The 13,888-nt window shown below is 48.3% G+C and overlaps 1 protein-coding gene across 1 annotated transcript in view; it reads left to right on the top strand.

Annotated features, from left to right (window-relative positions):
- The window catches only part of LOC128741837 (interference hedgehog-like), a 202,971-nt gene that overhangs the window by 45,796 nt on the left and 143,287 nt on the right, over positions 1-13,888 (top strand). The gene's annotated exons all lie outside the window — the stretch shown is intronic.

Below are 13,888 nucleotides of genomic sequence, written 5' to 3'. Positions count from 1 at the left end.
TGAAGAACAGTCCAGAAGTTCCGGAGCTATGGCAAAACATACACTCATACTCACGTTCTTCGCCCCCCTACTTGTCGATTCGTTCCCAGTCAGCACCCTCTTCTGTCACGAAGCTAATTAGGCATTGGTTTGCTCTATGAAAATCACTATAATGGAAACTAAACAAAAGTCTTTTTTATCATATATTCCTCTTCGGTGGAACCCCCCTTTTCTCAAAGTTATTTGCACAACTGCAATCGGTTTAAATGCTTAGCTTAGCTTAGCTTAGCTTAGACTGATTGCACATATCAATGGTTGCACTCAGTGATTGACCAGAACCAGTGAAATTGCACAATGAATCAAATGAATGGGGTTGGGATTTACCGGTCATTCTCATTGTGCAAAATTCAGTGATTCGACATAATAATGATCAATAACTGCGCCGGCCACGTCCTTGCAGTCAGGTGAGAACGGGGAAGGAATGTTAGTGTAATCTTTGCTGTTCTAGGGACCGTGTTAACCTCTGCATCCCTACAAAGATTACAGGAAGGAGTGTTGCTAGTAAGGTGGGGTTTGTTGGATCAGGATTCACCTTGATAAGTGATATGATCGTCGCTTTTTTTATAAAGTGTAAAATTTTAGCTATGTTTTTCATCTATTCATTATTCAATTGATCGTTTTTTTTTTCAATTATTAGTATTTATAGCAATTTAAACTCCAGACAGCCGGCTGTAGGGAGTATTGCTAAATCGTGCATAACCGCGACAATGTTTCATCCCTGTAGATGGAGTATTTTATAGTATAGTACGACTGGTACGTTTAAACATAAATACCGCGAACCGAAAAAAATGCCGGTAACGAAGAAGATTCGAATGTACCGAATGAGGTGGTGGGGTAAGTTAAGTTAATATTTCCCTTCATTCGTAACTCTCGGTAACATGGATGAAACTGTCTACTTATTACAACTTTAAACTAGTAGTTATTATCTTTATCACGCGATATAAGAAATATATTAAAGGAAAAAAGTGCCAAAAACTGCTTACGTCTACAGATTAAAGTGAAAGCCTGATACCTAAGTGTACACAGAACCGCAAACAACAAACAATGCAGAGTTTTCAATTTACTGAGAAAATGTCACATTAACCAAAATTGCTTATATTTACTCCCCAACTGCAATCGGTTTAAATGCAAGAAAAACGCATCCCCGTTTATTTAGCCCCTTGTTAGGGCCCCCTTTTGGCAACCTCCCAATGCTGATTCCCTTATATCAGGGAATATGTATGCCAAGTTTGGTGGAGATCAGTCAAGGCGTTCTGGAGTTATGGTGGAACATACAAACAAACTCACGCTCAGTTTTTTAAGCATAGAAGATTGAATTCAAAATCTTTTCTTACATAAATGTAGCATCAGATTTGTTATAAACACCGTCCGGTGTGACACGGTTGCCACCCGTCTACATACGCACGGCACTGGGTGCTTTCGATAATAGAACGCACTGGCGTTACTACATACTGGCACGCTCCCCTACAACACGGAAACCCGATCGAAGGTTTTGTACCTTCGCACAGTGGGGAATCGCTGGCCAGCAGCCAAAAAATGAAAGTTCATTTCGACTCTCCGTTGTATTTTTCCTGTGATTCTATACTATTGAAGTGTTCAAATCCCAAATTTCAGATCAATATAACAAAATTTGAATTTTCTATGAATCTTGAAAGTATGCTATCTCAGCAGGTTTTAGCGTTTTTTTTTTTGAAAAATAATGCAGTATTTCAAAATATGCTAGAGGTCTCATGGTAGCTCGGAGTTCAACGATGTCTGAGGAAAAGTTCTTCAAAAAATAGTGCTGAAAAAATCCCATTTATTGAATATGCATTAATTTTATCATATGCCACAATTTTGATTTTCATTAAAAAAGTACCATATTTTCGCGTAAAACATGCTTAAAAGTTTTGAAGCCAAGGTTCGCCACTATTAACACTACCGGTAAAAGTTAACGTATAATATGAGCTTTCAAATAGATATAGTCTCATTTAGCGCAGAGTAGCGCAGAGTACAGATGTTACGCTTGTAAGGCTACTATATCGGAATTCAATAGTATAGACAAAATACAAACACTCAGAGTAAACGTAGGATCTCTCAATTATGAGATACCTCCTTTACATGGTTGAATAAGCTGCTTTGAATGCATGGTCCAAATTGCATATTAACTAGATTTAAGAGGTTGGAGAAAATCTGGAGGATACGGCAATAAATACGGAAATACGGCTCGAAGATCTTTTGCCAATCCTGATATTAGTTCTGAAATCACGGGTATAGATACTTACTTACTTATTCAGCCGAGAGCCGGGGTGGCTCTTGCCGTATCAAGAATTCCTCTCCATTCTACATGGCCCTGGGCTACTCGTCGCCAATTCGTTGCGCGTCTCGACACACGCAAGTCGGCTTCAATCTGATCGAGCCATCTAGCACATTGAGCCCCTCTATTCCTGGTGCCGGTGGGGTTCTTGAAGGGAACGGATTTCACTACACAGTCGTCCGGCATCCTTGCGAGGTGGCCGGCCCACCGTAGTCTCCCAACTTTCGCCAGGTGTACGATGGGAATCTCTCGAAGCAGCGCCTGTAGCTCGTGATTCATACGCCTCCGCCACTCTCCGCTTTCCGTTTGTACTCCGCCAAAATAGTCCGCAACACCTTTCGTTCAAAGACGGCAACTGCACGTATGTCTTCCGTTAGCAAAGTTACTGTCTCAAGTCCGTAGAGGACTACCGGTCTTATTAGCGTTTTGTACATCGTCAGCTTTGTGCGGCGGCGTATGCTCCTAGAGCGAAACGTCTTGCGTAGGGAAAAGTAGGCTCGATTTCCAGCTTGAATGCGTCGTTGGATCTCCTTACTGGTGTTATTGTCGGCGGTGACTAGAGATCCCAAATATACGAACTCATCAACCACTTCCAGTTCATCGCCGTCAATGGTCACTGTCCGTGGGAGGCAAACGTTACTTACTTGGGAGCCTCTTCCTACCATATGTTTGGTTTTCTATGCATTAATTTGTAACCCTATCCTCCTAGCCTCCGTTTTTAGTCTGGCGTAGATTGCCTCCGCCTTGCCACGGTTTCTAGTGATGATGTCTAGGTCGTAGGCTAGGAGTTGGCTACTCTTGCTGAAGATCGTTCCTCTCGTTTCAATGCCCGCTCGCCGGATCACACCTTCAATAGCGATATTGAATAACAAACAGGACAGTCCATCCCCTTGCCGTAACCCTCTGCGCGATTCGAAAGGACTTGAGAGTGTCCCTGAAACGCGCACGTAACACATCACTCGTTCCAGAGTATCTTTGATTAGCCGCGTCAGTTTGTCCGGAAAACCGTACCGTGACTGAAATCCACGAAAATATGATGCGTGGGCACGTTGTACTCTCAACATTTCTGGAAGATTTGTCGTAGAGTAAAAATTTGATCCGTAGTAGCACGGGCCTCCATAAAGCCCGCCTGATACTGCCCTACGAATTCTCTTGCTATTGGGGATAGACGACGCAACAAAATCTGGGAGAGCACCTTGTAGGCGGCGTTGACCAGCGTAATGCCGCGGTAGTTACATCAGTCTAGCCGGTCGCCCTTTTTGTAGATGGGACAGACTACGCCTTCCATCCACTCTTCCGGTAATTTCTCTTCTTCCCAAAATCTTGAAATCAGCCAGTGAAGTGCCGTTACTAGCGGTTCTTGGCCATTTTTGAAGAGTTCTGCCGGGAGTCGGTCCTTTCCGGCGGCTCTATTATTCTTCAGCAGACCGATTTCTCGTCGGATCTCTTCGAGATCGGGAGCCGGTACGCTGTTGTCGTTTATAGATACTGCGAGGTTAACTTCCGTTGCGTCTCCTGCTGCTATATCTGCGCAATCTGCGCTGCTTGCGGATAAATCCAAAATTTCAGCTGCAAAATCATTGCTGCTAGTTCATGGGCGCACGTAATTTTGCTTTATCAGCAAACTGCAGACCAGCGGCACTTTTCCATTCCGCTTTGCCACCAGATGGATGTCAGACGAAACGTTTGAAACGGCAAATTAAATTGATGAAAATGAACTCGATTTTCGACTACCCTTTGTTGTATACTAAAGTAACGAGCGGCTGAAAAGGCGGTAACTATGCTAAAAGCAGAAATGACAAACCACGAAAAAAAGAGCTGGCCTTCGAAAATATACTTTGTTCGAATAAAACAGGGCCTGCTGCTTGCTGGAAAAGTACACTACCAAAGGAAGGAGAACAAGAAGACGCGCAAAGCTGCTGGCTTCCCGATGTTTTCAGTGCATTCAAGCAACAGCTGTGTTAATGTTGCAAGTTGGAGTTATGATAATAATTGGAACAATTGGTCCAATTGGGAATTTTCTCAGTCCGTTTCCAACTAAATCGTTGTGCGCCAGAGGTTTGGCAAAGCATATCACTAAGACAGAAAAGAAGCGAAGGCGCGTAAAGTGTAGCTGCTAAGATGTCGCGGTTGGCTCGTTATAACTTTTACCGATCACCTCTCACGAAGCTCAGACTTTTGTTGGCTGCCAAATGAGCAGGCCTGGCCGGTTAAGGCCCTAACTCAGCGAGGTTAAGGCGCCGAACAAAGTCGCATTCGACTTTGCGCGACTCCGAATAGCCATTACGATGGGAGCGGGAACTCTTATCCCTACCTCCACGCGGTACCGGCCGGGACGCAACTGGGCCTAGGGTCAACCAAATACCAGTCTTTGGTTGCACCCTCAGTTGTGTGCTAACAGGGAAAGGGGGGCACTTTGTGCCTGAGGGTAGCGTGGCGTAGTGGTGTAAAGAGGCGAGCGGGGCTCAACTCCTATAAGCCAGCTGCGGGCGCCGTAGTGTTTGCGGTTAGCGTGGCGCAGTGGTGTAAAGAGGCGAGCGGAGCTCAATTCCTATAAGCCAGCTGCGGACGTAGTAGCGTCCTGTTAGAGCTCAGGACTTTAAGCAAAAAAGCCAGGTCAGGAGTGCCATGGGCACATTAGGATCGGTTCCAGGAAGATCCTAATTACGGTGTACTGGACGGGCGGGAATAAACGTTTGGATTTGGCGCTACAGGGCTGACGGCTGTGCTATTCTACTACCTTATGTAAGGAAGGGTGATACCTTCCCGAAACGGCGAGTGGGCTAATGGTACAGCTGCCTTCCGTCCCGTTAAAACCGTGGCTGGTCTCTAGGTACGTTCAAAGCTCGTCACTCACGTCAAAGTGCGGTGGTGTAGGCTCAGATGATACATTCCTGACTAACGCCGATCGGATGCTGACATCCCTGCCCCCATGAAGGGTAGGGGGGAGTGTCCCTAGCCATGGCCTCCCTGCTTGCATAGATCACCATGGGATCGTTAAGGCGACTACACAATTACGAGTGGAGATAGCGGCCTAGAGTTGGGACCCTTTCGAATGGACAAATTTTTAAATTTCAAAGAGGGATCGAACACGGGTGCTACTAGTGGCAAAGATGATATCTTTGCCAAAAGTAGTAAGTTGGCTAGGTCACCAACAGCAAAGACAGGTAGCCCCCCGTTATCGGGGGCGCGACCCAAGAAGGGAAGCCCGCCGAAGTCGGGGGCACAGCCCATACAGGGAAGCCCCCCGAAAACGGGAGCGATACCGAAGAGGAAGTTGACACCACCTAGGACTAACACCCCAGTTAGAACGCCGGTGGCCATCGCTGCCAGCTCAGCCAAGAAGGCGAGCGACAGCGGTAGGCAAATGTCAACGGAGGGCATGGTGCACCCTCCTGAGGGCGAAGTCGGGCTTCCTCCAGCCAGTAGCAAGCTGGAGGAAGCCAAAAAGTTGGTGGACGAGTTGTACTCGTTCATCAACTCTAGGTCAAATGTCCACCTCGACATTAAAAAGCTGGCGGTGAGCCTCCGCTCTACCGTCATAGCTGCCGAGGTGGAGAGGCAAGAGCTTCTGCAGCGATGCGAAATCGCCGAAGCTCAGGCCATAGCCGCTAAGGCTGTGGCCATGCCTAGTCAGGCGCGTACGCCGCTTGCCAAGCGCAAGGCGGCTACGCCCGACCATGGACCAACGCTGGTAGCCAAGAGGCAGCGGACTTCGGCTCGCGCCTCTACCAGCGAACGTGCGGAGGCGGTCCCGGATGGTGCTTCCGGGACCGGGGAAGAGGATTGGCAGGTGGTTAGGCGTAAACCGCCTAAACCGCCGAGGCCGAAACCGAGCGAGGCTGCGGCTGCAAAGCCAAAGCCAAGGCGCGTCCATAAGGGCGACGCCTTAGTAGTGAAGCTGACAGGCAAGCTGTCGTATGCTGATCTACTGCGCAAGGTTCGTGTGGACCCCAAGTTGCAGGAGCTTGGGGCCAACGTTGTAAAGACCCGCCGAACCCAGGCAGGGGATATGCTTTTCGAACTTAGAAAGGACCCAACGGTCCAGAGTTCGAATTACCAAGAACTGGTTGAGCAGTCCCTGGGCGAAGCGGGCCAGGTCAAGGCGCTGTCGCAGCGTGTTCTGGTCGAGTGTAAAAACCTCGACGAGATTACGACGACAGTTGACCTGAGTGAGGCTATGCGGGATCAGCTTAAGGTTGATGTGGCACCCGCAGACATCCGCTTGCGGAAGGCATATGGAGATATGCAAACCGCGACCTTAAACGTGCCAGAGGCAATCGCCAACAAGATGTTGGCGTCTGGCAAAATTAAGGTAGGATGGTCAGTGTGTACACTGGTGTCGAAACGGCGTATCGAACGCTGTTTCAGGTGTATGGGCTTTGGCCATCGGGCGGCCAAGTGTAAGGCCCCCGATCGGTCCAAGCTGTGCAGGCGGTGCGGCGAAGATGGCCACTTCGCCAGGGGATGTAGCAAACCCCCCAGGTGCATGCTCTGCACAGTCGATGCGGGAAATAAGCATGCCACAGGTGGCCCACTGTGTGCGGCTTATAGGCGGGCATTGCAACGATAAGGGTGCAGGTTATACAGATTAACCTAAACCACTGTGAAACGGCACAGGAGTTGCTTTGGCAAACGGCAGCCGAGACGGGGTGCGATATTGCCATTATCGCGGATCCCTACCGGGTCCCCCGTGGTGGCGCTAACTGGGTTATCGATAAGGGTCGGATGGCAGCGATCGCTGTGATGGGTAGATACCCGATCCAGGAGGTGGTGTCGTCCGACCAAGAGGGGTTCGTGATCGCGGTGGTCGATGGCGTCTGCATCTGTAGCTGCTACGCTCCACCTAGGTGGTCGCCGGAGCAGTTTGACCGGATGCTGGACGTGCTCACCGACGAACTCACGGGCCGCAAGCCCGTTGTCATTGGAGGAGACTTCAATGCTTGGGCTGTCGAATGGGGTAGCAGGTGCACTACTCCGAGGGGACAAAGCTTGTTGGAAGCTCTGTCCAAGCTAGATGTAAGTCTGGCTAACGTGGGATCCGTCAGTACCTTTTGTAGGGGGGTACAACAATCGATCATCGACATCACCTTCTGCAGCCCAACGTTGCTTGACAACATGGGCTGGAGGGTGTCAGGTGAGTACACGCATAGTGACCACCAAGCTATACGGTACACGATGGAACGACGGGCGCTACGGCCACGCGGGGCGAAGTCGACAGGGAGGAGGTGGAAAGTGAAGGCCTTCGACAAAGACCTGTTCGTTGAAGCACTCAGTGCAGAGAGCACCCGCTCGAACCTGAGTGCTCGTGAGCTGACCAACGTCCTAGTACGGGCATGTGATACCACTATGCCTAGGACGGGGCAGCCAATGAACGGTCGTCGCTCGGTATACTGGTGGAGTGATACCATTGCCCTGCTCCGTTCCAGGTGCCACAGAGCGAGAAGGCTAGCGCAGAGGGCCCGGACCGATGCAGATGCTGAAGCTCGGGGAGTTGATCTTAGAGCGGCAAGGTCGGCGCTTAAGAAAGAGGTTAGGCGTAGCAAGAAATCCTGTTTCCAGGAGCTATGTCGCGATGCGGATTCAAACCCCTGGGGTGGTGCATACCAGGTGGTAATGAAAAAGATGAAGGGTACATCTGCGCCACAGGAAACCTGCCCCCAAAAGCTGAAAGTCATCGTGGAAGGGCTCTTTCCGCAACACGATCCAGTTTGGTGGCCTCCGACCCCGTACGGTCAATCGAATGATGTCCTCACTCCGGTCACGAATGAGGAACTCATCGTAATTGCCAGGGGTTTGAAATCGAAGAAAGCGCCCGGTCCTGACGGGATTCCGAACGAGGCACTCAAAGCGGCGATCCAAGCGTATCCCGATATGTTTAGAGAGACGCTTCAGAGTTGCCTAGAGGTATGCGAATTTCCAGACAAATGGAAAGTCCAAAGATTGGTACTGCTGCCAAAGCCGGGGAAACCGCCTGGTGATCCCTCGTCGTACAGGCCAATTTGCCTATTGGACACGCTAGGCAAATTGCTAGAGCGGGTAATCCTAAACAGGCTGACGCCTGTAGTGGAAAGTGATGTCGGACTGGCAAACACGCAGTTTGGCTTCCGTAAGGGGAAGTCCACTGTAGATGCCATAAAGTCCGTAGTGGAGAGGGCCGAGAAGCCTATGAAACGGAAAAGGCGAGGCGACAGGTATTGTGCTATAGTCACAATCGATGTCAAAAACGCCTTTAACAGCGCTAACTGGGGTGCAATTGCGTTAGCGCTGCATAGGATGAGGGTACCGGATCATCTATGCAGGTTGCTTAAGAGTTACTTCGAGAACCGGACGCTAGTGTACGACACGGCGGAGGGGGCGAAGAGGTACAAAGTGACAGCGGGTGTTCCACAGGGTTCGATTCTCGGCCCCACGCTTTGGAATGCCATGTACGATGGGGTGCTGAGGCTTGAACTACCCACTGGGGTCGATATTACTGGCTTCGCCGATGATATCGTCCTTACGGTGGTAGGCGAGTTTCTAGAAGAGGTGGAAATGCTGGCATCAGACGCCATAAGCATAATAGAGGGTTGGATGGCGGGCGTCAATCTGCGATTGGCCCACCATAAGACGGAAGCTGTGATGGTCAGCAACCGAAAGTCGGCCATAGAGGCAAAAATAATCGTGGGGGGACAGGTGATTGTCTCCAAACGAAGTGTGAAGTACCTGGGTGTCATGACAGACAACAGGCTGAACTTCACCAGTCATGTGGATTATGCTTGTGGTAAAGCGTCAACGGCGGTCACTGCTCTGTCTAAGATCATGCCGAACGGCTACGGTCCTAGCAGCAGTAAGAGACGCCTGATGGCCAGCGTTGCCATGTCGGTGCTACGATACGGTGCACCGGCGTGGGCCCCGGCTTTGGAGAGTAAGCGCAATCAGGCATGCCTGAACAAGGTGTTCAGGCTGTTAGCATTGCGCGTTGCGTGCGGCTACCGTACCATATCGTTGGATGCGATTGGGGTTATTGCAGCCATGATTCCAATATGCATACTCCTAGGTGAGGATATCGAGTGCCATAGGCAGAGGAACGTCAGGGGCGCTAGGGACAGAGTTAGGCTGGACTCTATTAGGCGTTGGCAGGTGGAATGGGATCGCACCGACCATGGTAGGTGGACCCATAGGCTGATCCAGAACATATCGTCCTGGATCGGCAGAGGTCATGGTGAGGTAAACTTTTTCCTTACCCAGTTTCTGTCGGGTCATGGATGCTTTAAGAAGTATCTACATACGCGCGGGCGGGCAGATTCACCCTTTTGCCCCGTTTGCACGGTAGCCGAGGAAACGGCGGAGCATGTGATCTTTCACTGCCCGCGGTTTACGTCCACTCGGCAGGTGATGCTTGCGGTCGTTGGAGAAGACACCAACGCCGACAACATCGTGCAGAGAATGTGCGCTGAGCAGCGTGCATGGGGTGCCGTCGATAGGGCGGTAACCGCGGTGATAACGGAGTTGCAACGGCTAGAACGTTTGCAACGACAGGGCCGACATAGCTTGCTAGGGTCAGTAACGGGCTGATTGGGCAGCCCAGGCCCTAGGTGAAGGGTAGTGGCGGTATGAAATGGCAAGGGTGTTGTGTGGACCCACACACGCAACGGACAAGTCGGAGTGCTTCGGCACGTCCTCCCTCCTGAAGTAAAACCTAACGGTAGTTCCGGGAGGGGTTCAGGAACGGGCAGCAGGAGAGTTTTTAGTAGGTAGGCGCATGTTGGCACCATGTGAATCCTATTCGGCACCGCGAAGGTGCTGTCTATGAAGATTTTCTCCCTGCATAAACAATACAAAAAAAAAAAATGAGCAGGCCTATAGTAACACGCCGTCTCAGGAGGGGTACCAAAGCGTAGTCTACAAATATACCAGCTCTAAGTAAATGTGTTCGGTCAGGCGTTCTATAACCAACAATCTGCCAACACTTCTAGGCTAAATATGCAAATGAAGATGTAATTAATTGAACTTGTTAGGCGTCCCCCCCCCTCCCACCTTTCCGCTTCTCTCTTCCAAAGAACTACCGTTTCAAAAAAATAGTAATTAAAATGCCTAACCGCATTTCAAGGTCAAGACTGAAATTGAAATCCTCCAGTTTGTTCAACGTAGGTAATGGAACGACGGACCATAAAAAATAGGCCGGACATTCATTTTTCAAATAATGCAGATAATGGATCTGTGAATCACAGCCGATTCTTGTTGCTTGCTCTGATATATAACACGAGGTAAGCCGACGAACATCTCATCGGCGTGTCTGGACGCGGCAAAGGAGAAAACATCAAGGGCAGCGAAATTCACGCTCGAGTCGTGCACGGCTGCAGTTCCCGGTCGGTCGTATTCACCGGCTGCTGAGGAAAGAAAACTATTGAAGCTGGAGCTGGCTGCCGCGATGGAATAATTAGCTGCGTAAGTGCTTGAGTTGGCAGGAAATACTGCTCGTGACAACAAAAAGATCAGAATTTTCCCACGTCACTTGCTGCTGGCCCCCTGGACTGGTATTTCATAGTGCCGCGTGACCATACACGAACGGCTTCGTCAATCATATTTTAGATCGCATAGCTGCTGAGGCTTTCCGGTTGATTCGTTGCAACAAGCCGTGCCTGGTTTGCGGTTATCGGTCCAATTCCCAGTAAACCATTTGGTTTGTATATCTCGATTGCAACTGAGGTATACGAAATCATATCTGAACGAAAAAGTTATATTTCACGCCATATAAGAGCATATATGTACCAAAGTGGAGGCGATATACGTGCGAAAATTTTGACAACTATTTGTAATTCTATTTTGCGCAGTTTTTATAACACACAACTAAATACTACTGAATATATGATATAGATATAATCAAATATTGCAATTGTCTATCCTGCTTTATAATTCACAGTCATGAATTGTATATGAAGACACGCACGACTGCAAAACAACTTATTGTTTACTTCGATTTGACATACTCTAATCATAATACAACTCCAATATGAAATTGACATGAAAATGATTTAATGTGAACTTTCTATTACGATTTTGTGTTATCTGGGTTTACCGAAAAGAAAATTACGTTAGGTGCGTCAATGCAAGTTCACTGCAAACTGGATTTATGATAATCAAACAATCGGTCCTTTTGAGGGCCACACGACGATTGAAGAGTTTATTATATTTTCTTGTCCAGTTAGTACCGTAATAACACAGCTAACGAGGAAAAAGTTGAATTTTTCGTCGTTGCGAACGACCAACAAATGGTGGGAATAAGTTTTCTGGTCACGGGCCACATTTTCTGCCACTTCCAAAACGTCTGCAGCTTGTAAATTCTTTATTATCAGTGTTCTTCTTTTGAAAGCCGCAGAAAAGTTTTGCGCAATATTTTCAGCTTTTTGTAAACTCGCGCGTACCGCACCTACCGATTACCAGAGGGAAAGCACTGTTCAACGTCAAAGAGAATTACGTAGACCTACGTCACCTATGCGTGTCTTGTACACAACCCCTCTGATTTTTCTGCGTAAATTTTAGGACGTCGCCTAACTCAAAAAGTTTAACTCTTGAACCAAGCAGCGTAGAATAAAAGTCTGGAAAGATTTTTGCAAAATGTTCCACGGCGGCGCCGGCCTTAAGTCGTTTGGATAAATGATAATAAAATAAATGTCTAATAAACAAAAGTAAAATTCAACTTGATTTTCAACAGTTACTTCGTCATTCAAAAGCTTCTAGTCAAACCAAAATTTTTTATACCCTTAGAATGTCAGAAAGAAGACCTAACAAACAGTAAATTATTGCGATCGTTCTATTGTACTCAAATTAATGAGTGAAAACATTACACGCTCTGTGACCGGGAGTTTTTCTTTCAAACGAACTTCCCAATTAAATTTTAAATTAAATTGGGAAGATCATCGAACGTGCAGGATTAACGATCCAGTAAAATGTTCATGCTCTAGAACGCTGCCAACAACGCTTGCATGGTCGAGTTGATTTAAGACGTGACTTTAATGGCCCCCGGTACTTTGGATGGAATGCCCCAGAATGAGCACATTCGGGCATACTTCGGCATGCCGTAATTCGAATATTAATCAACCGTCGAAAATGGTTTACACCTGTTCCAGTCGCGAAGCGAACCGTGAGTGCCATTCGATCTGAACGATGATGGTACCTACGTGACGATACTGTCAACGAAACACGCATTGGATGCTTGGAACAAAAACAATGGCGCCATCTGTCGGTGCAGTGCGATTGCTTGGATTGGCCTCATCGGTATTGAATTTCGCAACCACTCGCGGATGCGACCGGAAATGTTCCATCGTGGCATCCGACCGAGCGTGGGCCACATTATTTATAGACACGCGCCATTAGCGGGCCCCGTGCCGCCGCCGTCGCCGCCGCAGAGCGGAAGTTGGGTGTGAGTTTCTTCTTCGGTTCTTGTCGGATGTGTCGCACCATCGCGACCGGAGACGATACCCAGCAGAGACGAGGTGTTACCTAATTCGATGGATGAAAACATTCCTACGCGCATTCCACACGCTCGAGTTACGACGAGGGCGACATCTCGTGCTGCGGGCGGAGGTGTGTTGTTTTATAACGAAGTTGGCCATGTTCTCGCGGCTGGCCTCGATCGACAGGTTGCTTTCCAAAAAGTGAAGTGTTTGATGAGGGACAACAACTGTTTTGAAAATGTCAGAACTTTTGTTGGAACTTTTGTTGGTACTAGTTGCGTTGTGTATCGTCCAGCAGTGCTAACTGTTATCGAACCTCTTCCTTCTCCCAGGGTCTCTTGAACTGGAATAATTCACCGAAGGACCGTAAAACTTCCCACGACCATAGTGTCGGACGCGATGGGGTTAAAAATATTATAATGGCTTTGCTGCTTTAGTGTGATAGTTACATGCCATACGTATATAGATTGGCGAACGGGCACGCTCTCCTGCTGAAGCCCACACACGAAACAGTTGTCGAGTTGACCGCTGGCTGCTGCACCCCTCGAATGACTGGTGGTGTGCGACTCAACGAGACTATAAGATAGTGTTTTGCTTATTTGGACTTAGTGCGATCGTTGGAGCTTAATTGAATTATTGAAAGCGCGCGAAGCTTACGCAAGCCGCAGAGCAGATAAACTCCTCCAGTTTTCGGACCGATGGATGCGATGGACCGACCTGGACCTCCCACACGGCTCGGTTGGAGTCATTCAATGGGGAACAGCATTAAGTCAGTCGGCAAGGAGGACTATTCGATCTACTCGTTGACATGGTTTTTCGATTGTTGCTACCCGTCGCGAGCGGTACGTGGAGCGGTTGCAACGCAGAAGAGGTTTGTCGTAACAAGTTTCGGTTATGTTTCAAGTGCGTAAACCGACACTCAGAAGTGGGGTTTCGAGATTTCCTATCCATCACCCCATAATAACAAAAAGAGATGTTCAATATTTTTGAGTAGCACCCCTAAAAGAATCAAAGAAAAGAAAGGGAACTATTTGCAAAACACAATAATAACAAGTATTTCGTTGTTACAAAATAATTTGTAGCATATTTGTCTATTATAAACACTACAACCAGT

The sequence above is a fragment of the Sabethes cyaneus genome, chromosome 3 (assembly GCF_943734655.1).
Source record: "Sabethes cyaneus chromosome 3, idSabCyanKW18_F2, whole genome shotgun sequence".
Lineage (NCBI taxonomy): Eukaryota > Metazoa > Arthropoda > Insecta > Diptera > Culicidae > Sabethes > Sabethes cyaneus.
This window is presented reverse-complemented; position numbering and strand designations above follow the sequence as displayed.